The 14,287-nt window shown below is 42.5% G+C and overlaps 1 pseudogene; it reads left to right on the plus strand.

Annotated features, from left to right (window-relative positions):
- LOC140518847 (snRNA-activating protein complex subunit 2-like) overlaps positions 1-7,390 on the plus strand; it is an 84,696-nt pseudogene extending 77,306 nt beyond the window's left edge.
- Positions 7,391-14,287: the final 6,897 nt, after the last annotated feature.

Genomic DNA, 14,287 nt, shown 5'->3' on the forward strand with positions numbered 1-14,287 from the left:
AAATGAAATTCAAAAGGTCAGCTTTTCAGAGACACTAATTTAGGTTTGATATTAGGAAAAACTTCTTAACAGTTAGCGCTACCTGCAAGTCACATGTGTTGCTTTGGGAAGTAGTAGGTTTCTTCTCACTGAAGGTCTTCAAGTATAGGCTGGATGATCACATATTGAATATTTTATGCTAGAATTTCTTTTTCAAGTATGCACTGGTCTAGATTTTCTTTTAACTCAAAAATTGTGTAATTCTATAGTATATATTCTTAGGTTATTATTATGGTACTCTATCAGAGCAACCCAACCCAGCCAAGCCCAAATACTAGGAACCTTAGTAAGTAGCCTGAACTACTCTTTCCTGCTACCACCATGCTTTTCATCTTAACCAGAGGGTTCTATGACTTGCAAGGTCAAACTTCATGTCACTTCCTCAGTAGCTACCATATAAAACTTTGAGCCTGAAGTAGAATCTATTAAGTTCACAGTGTCCATGCATGAATCCCTCATCAGTTCATCTTATCATTTTGCCCTTCAGATCCTCCTGCTGGTTGCTCTGGAAATTGACAGTTAGCCTTGCTTAAACCTTCTGATATGTTTGTCCTCTTAGGCTCTATCTGTATGTCTGCTTTGACCCTGGCTTGTTCACCTTGTTCTGACTCATGATCTTGCTCTTTCCCATGGTATATGGAAACATCCTTACGTTGGACTGCCCACCTGGGTCCAGCCCCACATTCCACCTTGACCACCAGCTTCTGGCCACTGTTGAGTGTGACCCACTTCCATATCATTCCTTTATTTTGATCCCAGTTCTCCTCTTCCTGGCTGCTTGTCCTGCACTCTATATTCTGCTGGTGGATATAGTCTTATTCTTGACAGGAGTGAAGGATATGGGCTACCTTCTCTTGAATATGTGCTCCCAAAGTAGGTCCACAAAGTTCCTGAAACTCCTTGAGTCATCATTAACTGAAAACCGTAGCTCAGGAGTCTCCAATGATGAGAGATGATAATGATGATGGTGATGGTTTTTGTTATTGTACCAGCTAGCCAGAGAATAGTTAAAATATATATTTAACCAAACAGTAGAGCAAATAATGGGACTAGAAAAGATTTCTACCATGAACACAGGAGAAACTTCCATAGTACTCGTGAAGGAGAGCATATATGCAGAGGACACAAATAACCTAGGAATACATGTAAGGCACACTCATACAGGGAATACAAGTGGTCAGAGAACATGTGAGAAGGCCACATTCTGCAATTCGTGTGACTAGCACATGTATGTAGGGGAATACATGTGGCTATAGCAACTCATAGTCTAATCCTGTGGCATACCCATGTCCTTTGGTGATATTATCTCATTGCACTCTGGGAGGTGTGCATCTATATTCTCTTCTAGGCATGTGTTTCTCTTTTGGGACATTGTGCCTTTGCTTTGTGTCAAATATCCACTGCACATCCCTGATTGCCAAACTACTCTTTGCTACCATCCACCTGCTTTTTAGGGACATCTAATGAGTCAATCAATAAGCATTTATTAAGTATCTATTATGTGTCAGGTGATCGATAGTTTGGCTTAATGGATAGAGAGTTGGCTTTGGAGCTAGCAAGACCTGGGTTCAAACCTTGCCTCTGACACATACTGATTGATTCTGGGTGAGTCAACCTCTCTGTGTTCTGTTCAGCTCTTTAAGTCTACCAGAGAAGGTAACTATCTTCAGTGGTAGGGGAATTTTTTCATTAGGTGCTCCTTTCATGTAGGAAATCATAGTTTTAGTCACTAATTAGTCCCTATCTTGATATGCCAAGCACTATTCTAGGTACTAGGGAGATACAAAGACAAAGATGAAATAGTGCCTGCTCTTAATAACCTTACATTTTATTAAGAGAAACAGGACGTATACAGAGAAGTAAATAAAACATTTCTAGTGGCTCTCTATTCCCATATCCTAAACTGTAGTGACTAGAAAGCCTCTACCCTGGCAGAAACAGGTTGATAGTTCTTTAGTCCATAGGCCAGACTATGAACTACCACACTTGGTTAAGGGCAACTGATTAAAAGCTAGTCAGAATGCCCAAGGAAAAGATTATTATTTTAATGTCCAACTTTCTGTGCTTCTTGACAACTATCCAGTTTAGGGTTATATCACCTTCCTCAAAACAAAACAAAACAAAATACTTCACAGGACCTGAATAGAGACATGGGTGACCAGGTCTACTTTGCATTTCAAGTTCTCAATGATTTATATGCAAGTATATTGATCAAGAACAATAGTAAAGAAGAGAATGACATTACACACTACTTTCCTGGTCCACAACCCACCCAAACTTTGGCCATTGGTACTGTAATCTGCTTCGTGCCAAATCTCATTGATTCCTTTCACAAAGAAACTGGATATGGAATAGCCACCTGTGTCTTAGAAAATCACTCCTCATTTACTGGCAAATCAAGCACTTTAAGGTTTGGAAAGCATCTTTTTCATTTTTGTTATTCAGTCATATCCAACTCTTTGTGACCCCATGGGCTATACTGTCCATGTGGTTTTTTTGGCGAAGATATCAGAATCATTTGCCATTTCCTTCTCCAATGGATTAAGGCAAACAGAGGCTAAGTGACTTGCCCAGGATCACACAGCTAGTAAGTGTCTAAAATCAGATTTAAACACAGGTCTTCCCAACTCCAGGCCACCTAGCTGCTGTCTTTTTCATAACAACTCCATAAAGTAGATAATACTAGTAATACTATCCTCATTTTATAGGGCAGGTAATCCAGGTTCTGTCTTAGAGGTTACCTGTCTAGTCTATGTTCATGTAGCTCATCTAGTAAACATCTGGAACATGATTTGAACTCAGATCTTTGTGATTCTAAGTCCAATATTCTATTTGCTACATCGGAGGTGTCACACATGATACACTGTGGCCCACATCAGCCCTGAATGCCATCGTCACCAGATGAAAATGTACTTGGGAAATATTTAGCAAATAAACAAAAGTACAATAAGATATAGATAGTGTCATATGTGATCTTCTAAGACTATGTAACCCACAGGGATCCTTACACAAAATTAGTTGGTCTCTGTTTCTATATGAGTTTGCCACCACTGTATTACATGTTACCAGTCCTCTCTCTTGTAATTGTGGGAAAGACAGAGATCAAAGCTAGCTTTGCTACTGTCAATTTTCTGTATCTGACTTTGAGAAAGAAGTTGCAGGTGGTGGACTTGGTGGCTGTTCTAAGGATGAGCTGAAAGAGGTGGGGAAGAAGGAAGACAGAGTTTAAGGAAATTGCTTACAAGACTTCCTTGCTTTATACTTTGGGATCATGAATCTTAGGATGAAATAATGCTGCAATTATAACTGTTCTCAAGTTGGAGCATAAACATCCCTTGACCGTTATTAGAGGTATTGCTAAGGTGTATAAAAGACCCACAAAGATACTGCCAGGACACAAGGGAAAGAATTATGAGACTGATGAAAAGATAGATAAAAAAAAACCCCAGAGACTATGCTTGTGGATAAGAATTCAAAATCGATGTGAGTTTCTTAGCATAATTGCCTGGGTCACTCCCGTTGGTCACTAATCTATATCCCCAGGCATGGCATTCATCTTATTAATGGAACAGTTATATCTACTCCAGATGCCTTTTCAGCCCTGCAGAAGTGTAGCCGAAGCTTCAGAGTACTGAGGCTTTCTCCAAATACTTTGCCCAACGGAAATTTTGAAATGGTTCTCTCCCCATTAATTCTCTCTACCCTGCAGGTGAAACTTGAGAACTAAAATCCCATTATAGTGACCCCCCCTGAGGTTATTGAATTGTTTTCTTGTAATCAAATGTTGTAATGAATCCATTGCTAGACAACCCTTTCCCAGGCTGCTGGAAATGAGGCTGAGAGCCTACCAGGGATGCTTTAGTAAAAGAGAAAAGGATCTGGTAGAACTGAAACTAGAGCTCTCTTCTTTAACTTTCTTATTGTAGAGGTAGAGGGCTGATCATGGTATATTATGGAAGGAAGGCAAAAGAACCAGGCCAGGTCCTATGCTGAAGAATAAAGACATGGCACTAGATAGAGTGAACCCATCCATTCCCATACCCCTGAGAAACCCAGCCCAGCTGAGCATAATGTGACTGAAATGTGAATGGCCTAGCCCTAAATGTAACTCAACAGTAAAGTGGAGAAAGGAGTTCTGGAATTGGTTTCTTATATCTCTATCAAAAAAGAGATGATATGTTATAAAGAACACAATAAATCAATTCAATGATATTTCCTTGAATGAAGATTTTGAAGGAGCTGCAGGATAAATAATAATAATATAATATCTAGAGGTCAGGATACTCTCTTATTGATTCCTGATTCCAGTGTATTTGGGGCTCTGACTAAAGCTTCATCCATGAAGAGAACTGGCAGAGTGGTCATTTCATTATGAGGCAACAGAATACATATTTCTTATATATTATATATTATGACAGAACAGTCACTGTTCTTCGTTCTGTATTCTCAGTGCCTAGCCCAGTGTCTTGAATATTTGAGGTGTTTAATACATTCTTGTTGAGTTAAATTCAAGAACCATTCTGACATCCCTAAACATCCTTCCTTGGCATTAAGAAGGTCATGCTCCTCACTTCTGTCCTCACCTTTCCTTCTTACATCTTCTATTGTACCTGAGCCCTCATGATACCACATCAGAGCTATCACAATAGTCTTCTCAATATCTTCCTTCAATTTCTCCCTTCTCCAATCCATCTGTCTTTATCAGTTGCCAGAGTTAGCTTCCTGATGCGCAGGTTTGACTATGACCCTTTCTTGCTCAGAAACCCATGTTGAATTCCTACTTCCTGGAAGACAAAGTTCATCACAGTCTGACTTCATCTATCTTTCCAGCTTTGTCTCCTCATATACTCAATCATTCAACAAAACTGGGTAACTTCACTCCCCAAACATGTTCCCTGTTACCCAGTACCAAGGTTTTGCTCTTATTTTGCTCTTCATCTGCTGTGCTTTGCCTTCCTTGAATATCTCCACTAGATAAAATCTTACTTATCCTTCAAGGTCTAGTTCAAATGCAAATTTGAACCCATTTCTAGTTCTGCTCTCTTTGGCTAAACAGAAACTGTCTAATCCCTCTATAATCCTTAGAATATTTGAATACAGCCATTATGCCTCTCTCAATTTTCTTCCTTCTTTCTTCTTCTTAAGTTAAACAGTCTCAGTTCCTTTAAATGATTTTATTGCTGATCCCAAGATCGTAAAAATCTCATCCTTAAGGTCCTCTAGGTTAACCCCCCTCATTTCACTGTTCTAGGTACCCTTCTCAGGGATGCTCTCTCAGCTTATTGATGTAATTTCTAAACTATGATGCCAAGATTTCACCTTTATTCTTCAGATGGAGTATAGGGCATAGTAGAATAGGATTATTGCTTCCCTAAAACCGATTGTTATCCTATTTTACATTTTGACTGCCATGGTAAGTCATACTCACACTCAAAGTGAATTACCTCATATTGAATTTTCGGTCCATTAAATACCTCAGATGATAGTCCCATTATATTCTTCCCTAGTCTGACCACACCTGAAACACTGTGTTCAGTTCTGGGTACCAACTGCATTTAAAAGAAAGGCCATTGATAAATTGGAATACATTCAAAAGAGAAAGACTAAGATACTGACGGGGGTCTGACATTCAAGTGACCTAGGGTAAGTCATGTAATCTCTCCATGTTCCAGGCAGGTCTCCAAGATTATAACTTTTGGAGAAGGGGAAACCACACATTGATAGAGGGTCATTTCCACACTGGAATTTCCTTAAAACAATTGCATTTCAAGTCCAGTCTAAAACCAATGCAAAGGAGAGCCTCTTTGAACTTGGCTAGGCTGCTCCTCAGGCAACAGCTACACAACCTGTCGCTAGATCCATCTTGAAGCTTTCCCCAGCTTGGTTGGACTTGCCAGAGTTGACTGCTGACCTAGTCTTCAAGATGAAGTGACTTGCCCCCAGTCACAGCTTGTATGTGTCAGAGGCAGGACTGGAGCTCAGGGCTTTCTTACTATGCCATATAGTTAATTTTTCAGCCATAGCAACTTTTCTAGACCTACCAGATTATAGCGGGGATTGTGACGTCAAGTTGCCTCAAGCTATAGCCCCAGTCTGTAGCACAGTTGCAGGAATTAGGATGTTAGACTAGACTAGAAAAGAGAAGACAATACTTGCTGGCTGCTATGTTGAAGGGGGATCGAATTTGTTCTGCTTGGCCTCAGAAGATAGAACTAGGAATAATGGGTGGAAATTGTGAAGGGAAGTTTCAGATCCGTATTAAGATCTTTTAAAGATTTCTAAGTAGTGTTTCTGGCCTCCATGAAGCCCTCTATATGGTAGCCCAAGCTTCCTGGTGAGGTTCCAGAAGTTGTCTCCAGCCAGAACCTGAACGTTCAAGCTTTGGACGCTAGTGGAGAAGCAACAGCTCCTCTGTTTACTACAGGCACAAGATTGGGGCACATGAACCAGTGGTGGTGGAACTGAGGCTGAAAGTACCCCACTGGATTTTGACTGAGATCTGCAATTTCCTCCAGCTGAAGTGTTGAGTGGCCTGGAAGATAATTCAACAGGAACATTGCTGCTGCCAGAAGGAACAGAAGCTTTATAAGACTGAAGTTCCCACCCCTGTTGAGGTTTGGACAGATCTACCTAAAAAGGTAGTCACAACCAATCAGCTGGAAGAAGCATTGTTGTTATCAGTCGTGTCTTATTCTTCGTGACCCTGTGGACCATACTGTTTATGGGGTTTTCTCGGCAAAGAGACTGGACTGGTTTACCATTTCCTTCTTCTGTGGGTTAAGACAAACAAAAGTGAAGGGACTTGCCCACAGTCACACAGCTAGTAAGTGTCAGAGGCTGAATTTGAATTCGAGTCTTCCTGACTCCATGCCCGGTGTTCTATCCACTGAGCCATATAGCTGACTCCTATCATTTGGAAGAAGCAATGACTCCTGCCTTTGCCCAGATCTTCACTCTTGCTGTCGTGGAACCTCTAAGTCTGCTTCATGTCATTCTACAGAAGTCAACCCAAGCCAGTGAGAAAACTTCTCTGTAAAGATTCTCACTCCCAGGAAGAACTCCCACCTTAGGCCCCAGACCCTACCTAAGAGATCAGTTCTAAAGTCTCTGGAACCTGGGATACACAGATCAAGACAAACCCTTCCAAATCCAGTCAAACCCACAAATAGAAACTTCATCATTGACTTTGAGCACATATGTAAGTTATCTGTTAAGTATAACCCTAAATGGCAAGGAACTTGAGCTTTTGCCTAGAGAGTTGGCTGCATTCCTAGATCTGTTCATATCTCTTCTGGAGGACCTAAGCCATCTGCCCTGAGAAAGACTACAGACTCACACTGTAGTTCTATAGTTCTACAGAAAACTGGTGTGCTGTCAAGCAGACTTAGGCCCCTGCCACAAGTGACTCTGGAAAAAACCATTAAGTAGAAAAAATAAAGTAAAAAACCAAAACAAAACAGTAATGCCCAGGAGGAATGGAAGCCCCATTCCTCAGAGTTCTACTGCTTCTGGTCCAAGTCTCCCCAGAGACACTCTGCCCCTGTACAGTGACAATTGTGGCAAGAGTTGGTGTTCTGTCTTCTCAGCTTGCTCCTTATTCTCAAGGAACTTCTGTTTCAGCAAGTCCTGGGCAGGGAACTTGGCATGGGGAGGTTCTCTGCCAGGGAACCAACTTTTTCCCAGTCAAAACTGAGGGCTTACCCTGCATACCCAGCCTGAGGGGTGTGTGTGTGTGTGTGTGTGTGTATGTGTGTGTGTGTGTGTGTGTGTGTGTGTGTGTGTGTGTGTGTGTTGGTCACCTGGGATATAAAGCTATGTTTATTATTTCTGGAAAAAAAATTTCTAAGTGGTAAGCTTCCCATTATTTGAAGTTTTTAATGGAGAAATAGTTGTTGAATATCTTATGGATATATCTTATGGAGTTGGGCAAAAGAGGGAAGTTCAAGTAGAGAGCTTCCAGTCAATTTCAACTTCATCTCAGGGTCAAAAATATGACACAAAATCATAAGATCATAGAAACATATATTTAGAACTATGAGAGTCCTCCAAGTTTATCTAATCCCAAACTGGTGATCTTGGGCAAGTCACTTAACCTCATTTGCCTCAGTTACTTGTCTGTAAAATCAGCTGGAGAAGGAAATGACAAACTAGTCCAGTATCTTTGCCAAGAAAACCCTAAGTGGGGTCATGAAGAGTTGGACACAATTGAAATGACTTAGAGAAGAACAGAGAGGATAAATGACTTTCCACAGTCATGCAGATAATATGGAGCAAACAGAGCTAGGACTAGAATGAAGGTGCTTTGATTCCAAAACCAGTGCTCTTTCTATGGCACCATGTTGACTGATGGTACTAAATATGAATCATATATTGGATGTGTACCTGGGTACTCACCATTTTTGAAATGAGAATCTCTTTTTTGAAGTTGATTCACCTCTAAAACCCCCACTTCTTCCATAAAACCTTTCCTTTTCCTTGTTTACCTTAGTCTGCCAGGCCTAGAGGCCTGAGGGCTACCCGAGTCTTACCTTACCTATATCGCAGGTCTTCGGCTGGCCAAACCGGATAAACGTATGAGAGAAGAGACTTTCTGGAGTCGAACAAGGGTTAGGCTTTATTCAGGGTCCTGGTTACATGTTCAGGGGGAACTCTTCCTTAGGAGAGAGAGGGGAATCTCCCAAGGAGGCAAAGATCTTACAGTAAGAGAATGAAAGCAGAAGTGGAAGTGGGGAGAGAGGGGAGAGGGAAGAGCGAAGAGAGGAAAAGGGAAGAGGCTCCTTCTGTCCTGTAAGGGCCCCTCCCGCGCTAAGAGCACCTTCAAGCTTTCCTGACCCTAATTAAGCTCTCCTGCCATATAGTTTGCACCTGAATACCGTGCCTGTTAGATAACAATAGGTGTGCCCAGATCCGGGCCAGTCTCGAGGGCGGGGATGCTCTCTCCCATCACGTTCTCACGGGAAGAGGCGGAAATACACGAGATCTCACTCCTCAATTCCCTGCTGTTTCCTGGGGGGCCTCATGAGAACTCTAAGGTTTAGAAGCTCTCACCTTTACCCGCCCGATACTGTCCACATGGAACTGAGCTTACACCCCCAACATCTCCCCTTTTTTGTTTTGCGCAGAGCGCACATGGCCCTAGAGTAAATAGCGGCTGGAGGCTGAGTGGGTTAGGAAGGCCTTTAGCATATGAGTACCCCACAACAAAAACTTCATTTACACAGAAATCTGCAGCTAGCACAACAACTGACAAAGAGAGGCATCCAACAAAACAAAGATGAAACTAAATGGCTGAATTACAACAAGAGGAAGTGCAATCACTAATTCCAAAGCATATTCTAAGAGAAGTAGCTCAGTGCTGGCGCCTTACACATCACCACCCCCCCCTCAGTCATGCAAATGGACCTCAATGGCCAAGCCTGTGGTATTCAGGCAAAAAGTTGGTCACCCCCCGCGTGTCCTGGGTTCGTGATATCAAAGTCCTCCTTCAGCCGCTGAAAGGAGATGCCTAGATGGAGTGGGCAGCAATGTCAGTGGTTGGGATGAGTGCTGCTTCCTCTCTGGGCAGCAGGGTCAAAGCTGTCAGCAGCAGGGTCAAAGCTGTCAGCAGCAGACTCAGGTGGTGCATGATCCTTCTCCGGGGTCTCCGGGCTCGTCGCTTCCTGCGTCTCCGTCATCTCCGACACCGGTTTCCACCTACGGATCCTTCTAATGGGAATCCATGCGTCCCCTTTTCCTGTGGAGACACAAACATACCCTGGACCCCATATTAGTATCTTATATGGACCCTGCCATTTCCCTGAGGCCATATCGTTTACCATGGCCCATGTTTCCTTATTTCCAGCCTGGGTATTACTTTCCTTGCGGGGTTGTCGTGGAATAGTCACAAAATGTCTCATAGCTGGAGTAGTATGTGAGTTTTTTGAGATATGCAAAAAATTGTGTGTATATACAGCTGTATCAAGCTCTGATTGTGTTAGGCGACCTCTTCCCCTTTTTTGTTTAGCGAGGATCGCCTTTAAGGTGAAGTTGATAAGGCTGCATACTGGCTGTTTACTTTGGTATTGCTGCTGCCTGGTGCTTACAAATGCTTGATTAACATCTGTAAGGAACCTGAATTTTACAGGTTTTTTCTTTATAACAAACACAGGAGCATTCCAGGGTGCTAATTGCTCCTTAACCAGTATTTGTAGTGCCTGGAGTTTTTCTGGAGTCAGGGGCCATTGCTCCACCCAAATCGGGGTGTCTGACTTCCAATTCAAGGGTGGGGACTCCAGTGCAACTGCAATGGCCCTTACTAGAAATTTGATAGCCTCGTCCCCAGGCGGCTCATGATGTCTCTGCCCCAGATGTTAAAACTAAGTCCTGGAATCACCAACGGCCATACGGTCCCTTGGCGATCCTCTGCCTCCCACTTTACTGGGTGCATTGTCTCTAAGGTATTTTGGCACCCTCCTATTTCCCACACTGGTCTCTGGCTTTCTTTGAGCTTCCAGTGCCAGGGTACTGAGCGACCGCTAAGGCAGGTCCTATCCGCTCCAGTATGGAGCGTGCTATAAGGAGGCGCAGAGGGAAGACACGGTTTATGCTCTCCTGCATGGCCTTTCCCATCTGCTAGATGGAGCTCCAAACCTATTTTTTCTCTACATTCCTTAACTTTCTGCTTGCCAGGGTTCTCCCCTCCCCTCTCTCCGCTTCCACTCTCATTCCAATCCCGCCCTGGTCTCTCTGGGCCTTCCAAAAGACTTTTAATCACACCGAATATCAGGAAATCTAAATCCTCCAGCTCCCCAGGTCATTGTTGTTCATAAGCGGTCATTTGTTCTCCGACCGCTCCCCATCTTTCTCTTGATATTCCGGTCTGCTCGAGCCAGGGAGAGACCTTCCAAATCCTTTTACAAAATTCTCGGAGGTCGTTTAACTCTATAGTGACCCCCGCCTCCCTGCATTCCCTGTAAAGTATCTCAGCCCAGACCTCCTGTTCCTCTGGCTTTATTACTGGCAATTGATTCCCCATCCCTGCCCTTTTCCCATGGGTGTGGGAAGCTACTCATTCTTTCTCTCCTTCCGAATCTAGGATTCGGGACTCGCATCTTTCATAGCCCCTTCCGGGTGTCCCAACCACCCAGGATATCTGCGCCTGTCCCTGTTTGGATGCGCCAACTGCCAGGCCTAGAGGCCTGAGGTCTACCCGAGTCTTACCTTACCTATATCGCAGGTCTTCGGCTGGCCAAACCGGATAAACGTATGAGAGAAGAGACTTTCTGGAGTCGAACAAGGGTTAGGCTTTATTCAGGGTCCTGGTTACATGTTCAGGGGGAACTCTTCCTTAGGAGAGAGAGGGGAATCTCCCAAGGAGGCAAAGATCTTACAGTAAGAGAATGAAAGCAGAAGTGGAAGTGGGGAGAGAGGGGAGAGGGAAGAGCGAAGAGAGGAAAAGGGAAGAGGCTCCTTCTGTCCTGTAAGGGCCCCTCCCGTGCTAAGAGCGCCTTCAGGCTTTCCTGACCCTAATTAAGCTCTCCTGCCATATAGTTTGCACCTGAATACCGTGCCTGTTAGATAACAATAGGTGTGCCCAGATCCGGGCCAGTCTCGAGGGCGGGGATGCTCTCTCCCATCACGTTCTCACGGGAAGAGGCGGAAATACACGAGATCTCACTCCTCAATTCCCTGCTGTTTCCTGGGGGGCCTCATGAGAACTCTAAGGTTTAGAAGCTCTCACCTTTACCCGCCCGATACTGTCCACATGGAACTGAGCTTACACCCCCAACATTAGTCCAAAATTATCCTTTCCTCCTAATTTGTTGTTGATCCCATTCATTTGCAATTCATCACACACTACACTCTACAATAATTAAATTTTTTGTTTTTATGTGTAACTGCCATATTAGAGTATAAGCTGCTTGAGGGAAATTCATTCCCCTTTCATCTCTGCAACTTCAATGTTTGCACAGTGTAGGGGCTCAGTGTTTGTCAAAGGATTGATTGGAAAGTTTTACTTTCCTCTAGATTTTTGTAAATTGTATTTTTCTTTCCAAGCTGGCGTTTTTGCTGGTCTAGTTGGATGAAATTTAATATGTTAACTCAATTTATTCATTTACAAAATTGATCACTAATAGGAAACTAGATGCCCTTCTCCCTAGGGATGGCAGCCTCACTGCACTGATGCACTCTTCACACTGACGATGAAAGATGGCAAATGGATGGAGCAGGTTGATGTCAGTTTCAATTTGTTGAGTCATCTAACCATGTTGCCAACAATTAACATCTACAAAGCATGAACATATGTACCTCACCTTTCCAAAAAAAGACCTCAGACATCTGGTTGTTACCCTGGACCTATCTCATGCTAATTTCCCCCTTCCCAGGGTATCATTCTTGTGCTGCATGAGATTCTCCTTTGAAATCTATAAGTTTCTTCCTTCTTTCTTCCCTCCTTTCCTTCCACCTTCCCATCTCTCTCTCTCTCTCTTTCTCTCCCCTCCCCCTTCCTTCTCTTCTTTCTCTCTCTCTCTTCCTTCCTTCCTTTCTTTCTTTTTCTTTCTTTCTTTCCTTCCTTCCTTCCTTCCTTCCTTCCTTCCTTCCTTCCTTCCTTCCTTCCTTCCTTCCTTCCTTCCTTCCTTCCTTCCTTCTTTCCTTTCTTTCTTTCTTTCTTTCTTTCTTTCTTTCTTTCTTTCTTTCTTTCTTTCTCTCTTTCTTTCTTTCTTTCTTTCCTTCTTTCTTTCCTTCTTTCTTTCTTTCCTTCTTTCTTTCTTTCTTTTTTTCTTTCCTGTTCAATCTCTTCTGCTCAATTGATCCCACTCCCTCTAAACTAAAAATTTCCTTCCCTTGAAACAAGTTAGCATACATATGTTTGTCATGTCTTTATAAATATGCATCATTCTACATCTCAGGCATATAATTTCTTTGTTAAGACTTGGGAAGCATGTTTTACCTCTAGCTCTTTGGAGCCATGCATTTCTAATTTTCAGAAATGACTACTGGATTCAAGGAGGCTGGGGTCTTGTGCTACTCCCTGTTCTTACCCTGGCATTGGTTTGGATTAGGTTCAATCCTGGGGAGCCTTACCTCTAATGAAAGGGAACTCCCTTTTCTTGTACTTATTGGCTTATTGAGTACTCCACCTTGTCACCTCAGGAAGAAAGGATTAAGTTATGGTTCCTATGTAGGGCCTCCCTGAATGGGGGTGGGAGGAGTAAAAGGAACTCAATGTACAATATAAATTGGATATGTGACAGGCCATTTAGTCCTACACAGAAAAGGAACACTAAACATAGAACACTTAGATCATTCATTATTAGAATGAACAAGCCTCAGTGACAATGTAAAAACTGCTACAAAATGCTAGATAGCTAATATTGAAACATCTTCAGAATATAAATGAATCAGAAATACTGCCAATTAAGTATTTTGTATTTCACCTCAGCTTAGCACTGTCTTTACAACTTTGAGAGTAAAACAGACTGGCTAGTATCAGTCTTCTTGTCAGTAGCAGACCTTTCTAAGAGTGTTAGAGTACTTTTGTGAGGCTGACCCACTGCTTCAATTCATCTCTGCTTTCAATATTCATTTGGGGCAAAGGAAGTCAGAAGCCCTGGCTCAAGTTTATCTAGCCGCCTTCTGAAGGAGTTATCATGTGGGTATGGCCCCTGTAATAAAAGGTTAGAGGAGGACCTGTTCTTTCCCAGTGCCCACTAGTCACATGATGCCACCTGGAGAGTTGTAGCCTAAAGACCCAGCTTGAAGTATTTTTTTCTTTTAACAGATGCTGCCAGTGTCACAGGGTAGTTTAAGGATGGGTTCATCAAGGGACTGCTAAGGTTTTACTACTTAATATTAAAATACAAAGTTCTTTCATTATTGGGTCACCACATGGTTGGAAACAGTCACAAAATTCATGATTCTGAAAAGGTCCAGCTGATGACTGACTTGGTTGAAGAGCATGGACAGTTTAGGAATATTTTTTTTTTTGGGGGGGGGGCATGTCCTACAAATTGCTTTCTAGATTAGCTAGATCAGTTAACAACTCCATCAACTATATATGAGTGTGTCTGTCTTTCCATATCTCCTCCAATAATTATAATTTTCTTTTCTGTCATCTTTGACAATCTAATGGGTTCAAGAAATAACCTCAAAGTTTTGTTAATTTCCAACATATGCTAATTATTTGCATGCATTTAGTTTTCAAAATGAAGAGAAATTAAATTTATTTTTATTTTGAGAATGAGCAGTATGGTATAGGGAAAAGGGA

The sequence above is a fragment of the Notamacropus eugenii genome, chromosome 1, assembly GCF_028372415.1.
Source record: "Notamacropus eugenii isolate mMacEug1 chromosome 1, mMacEug1.pri_v2, whole genome shotgun sequence".
Lineage (NCBI taxonomy): Eukaryota > Metazoa > Chordata > Mammalia > Diprotodontia > Macropodidae > Notamacropus > Notamacropus eugenii.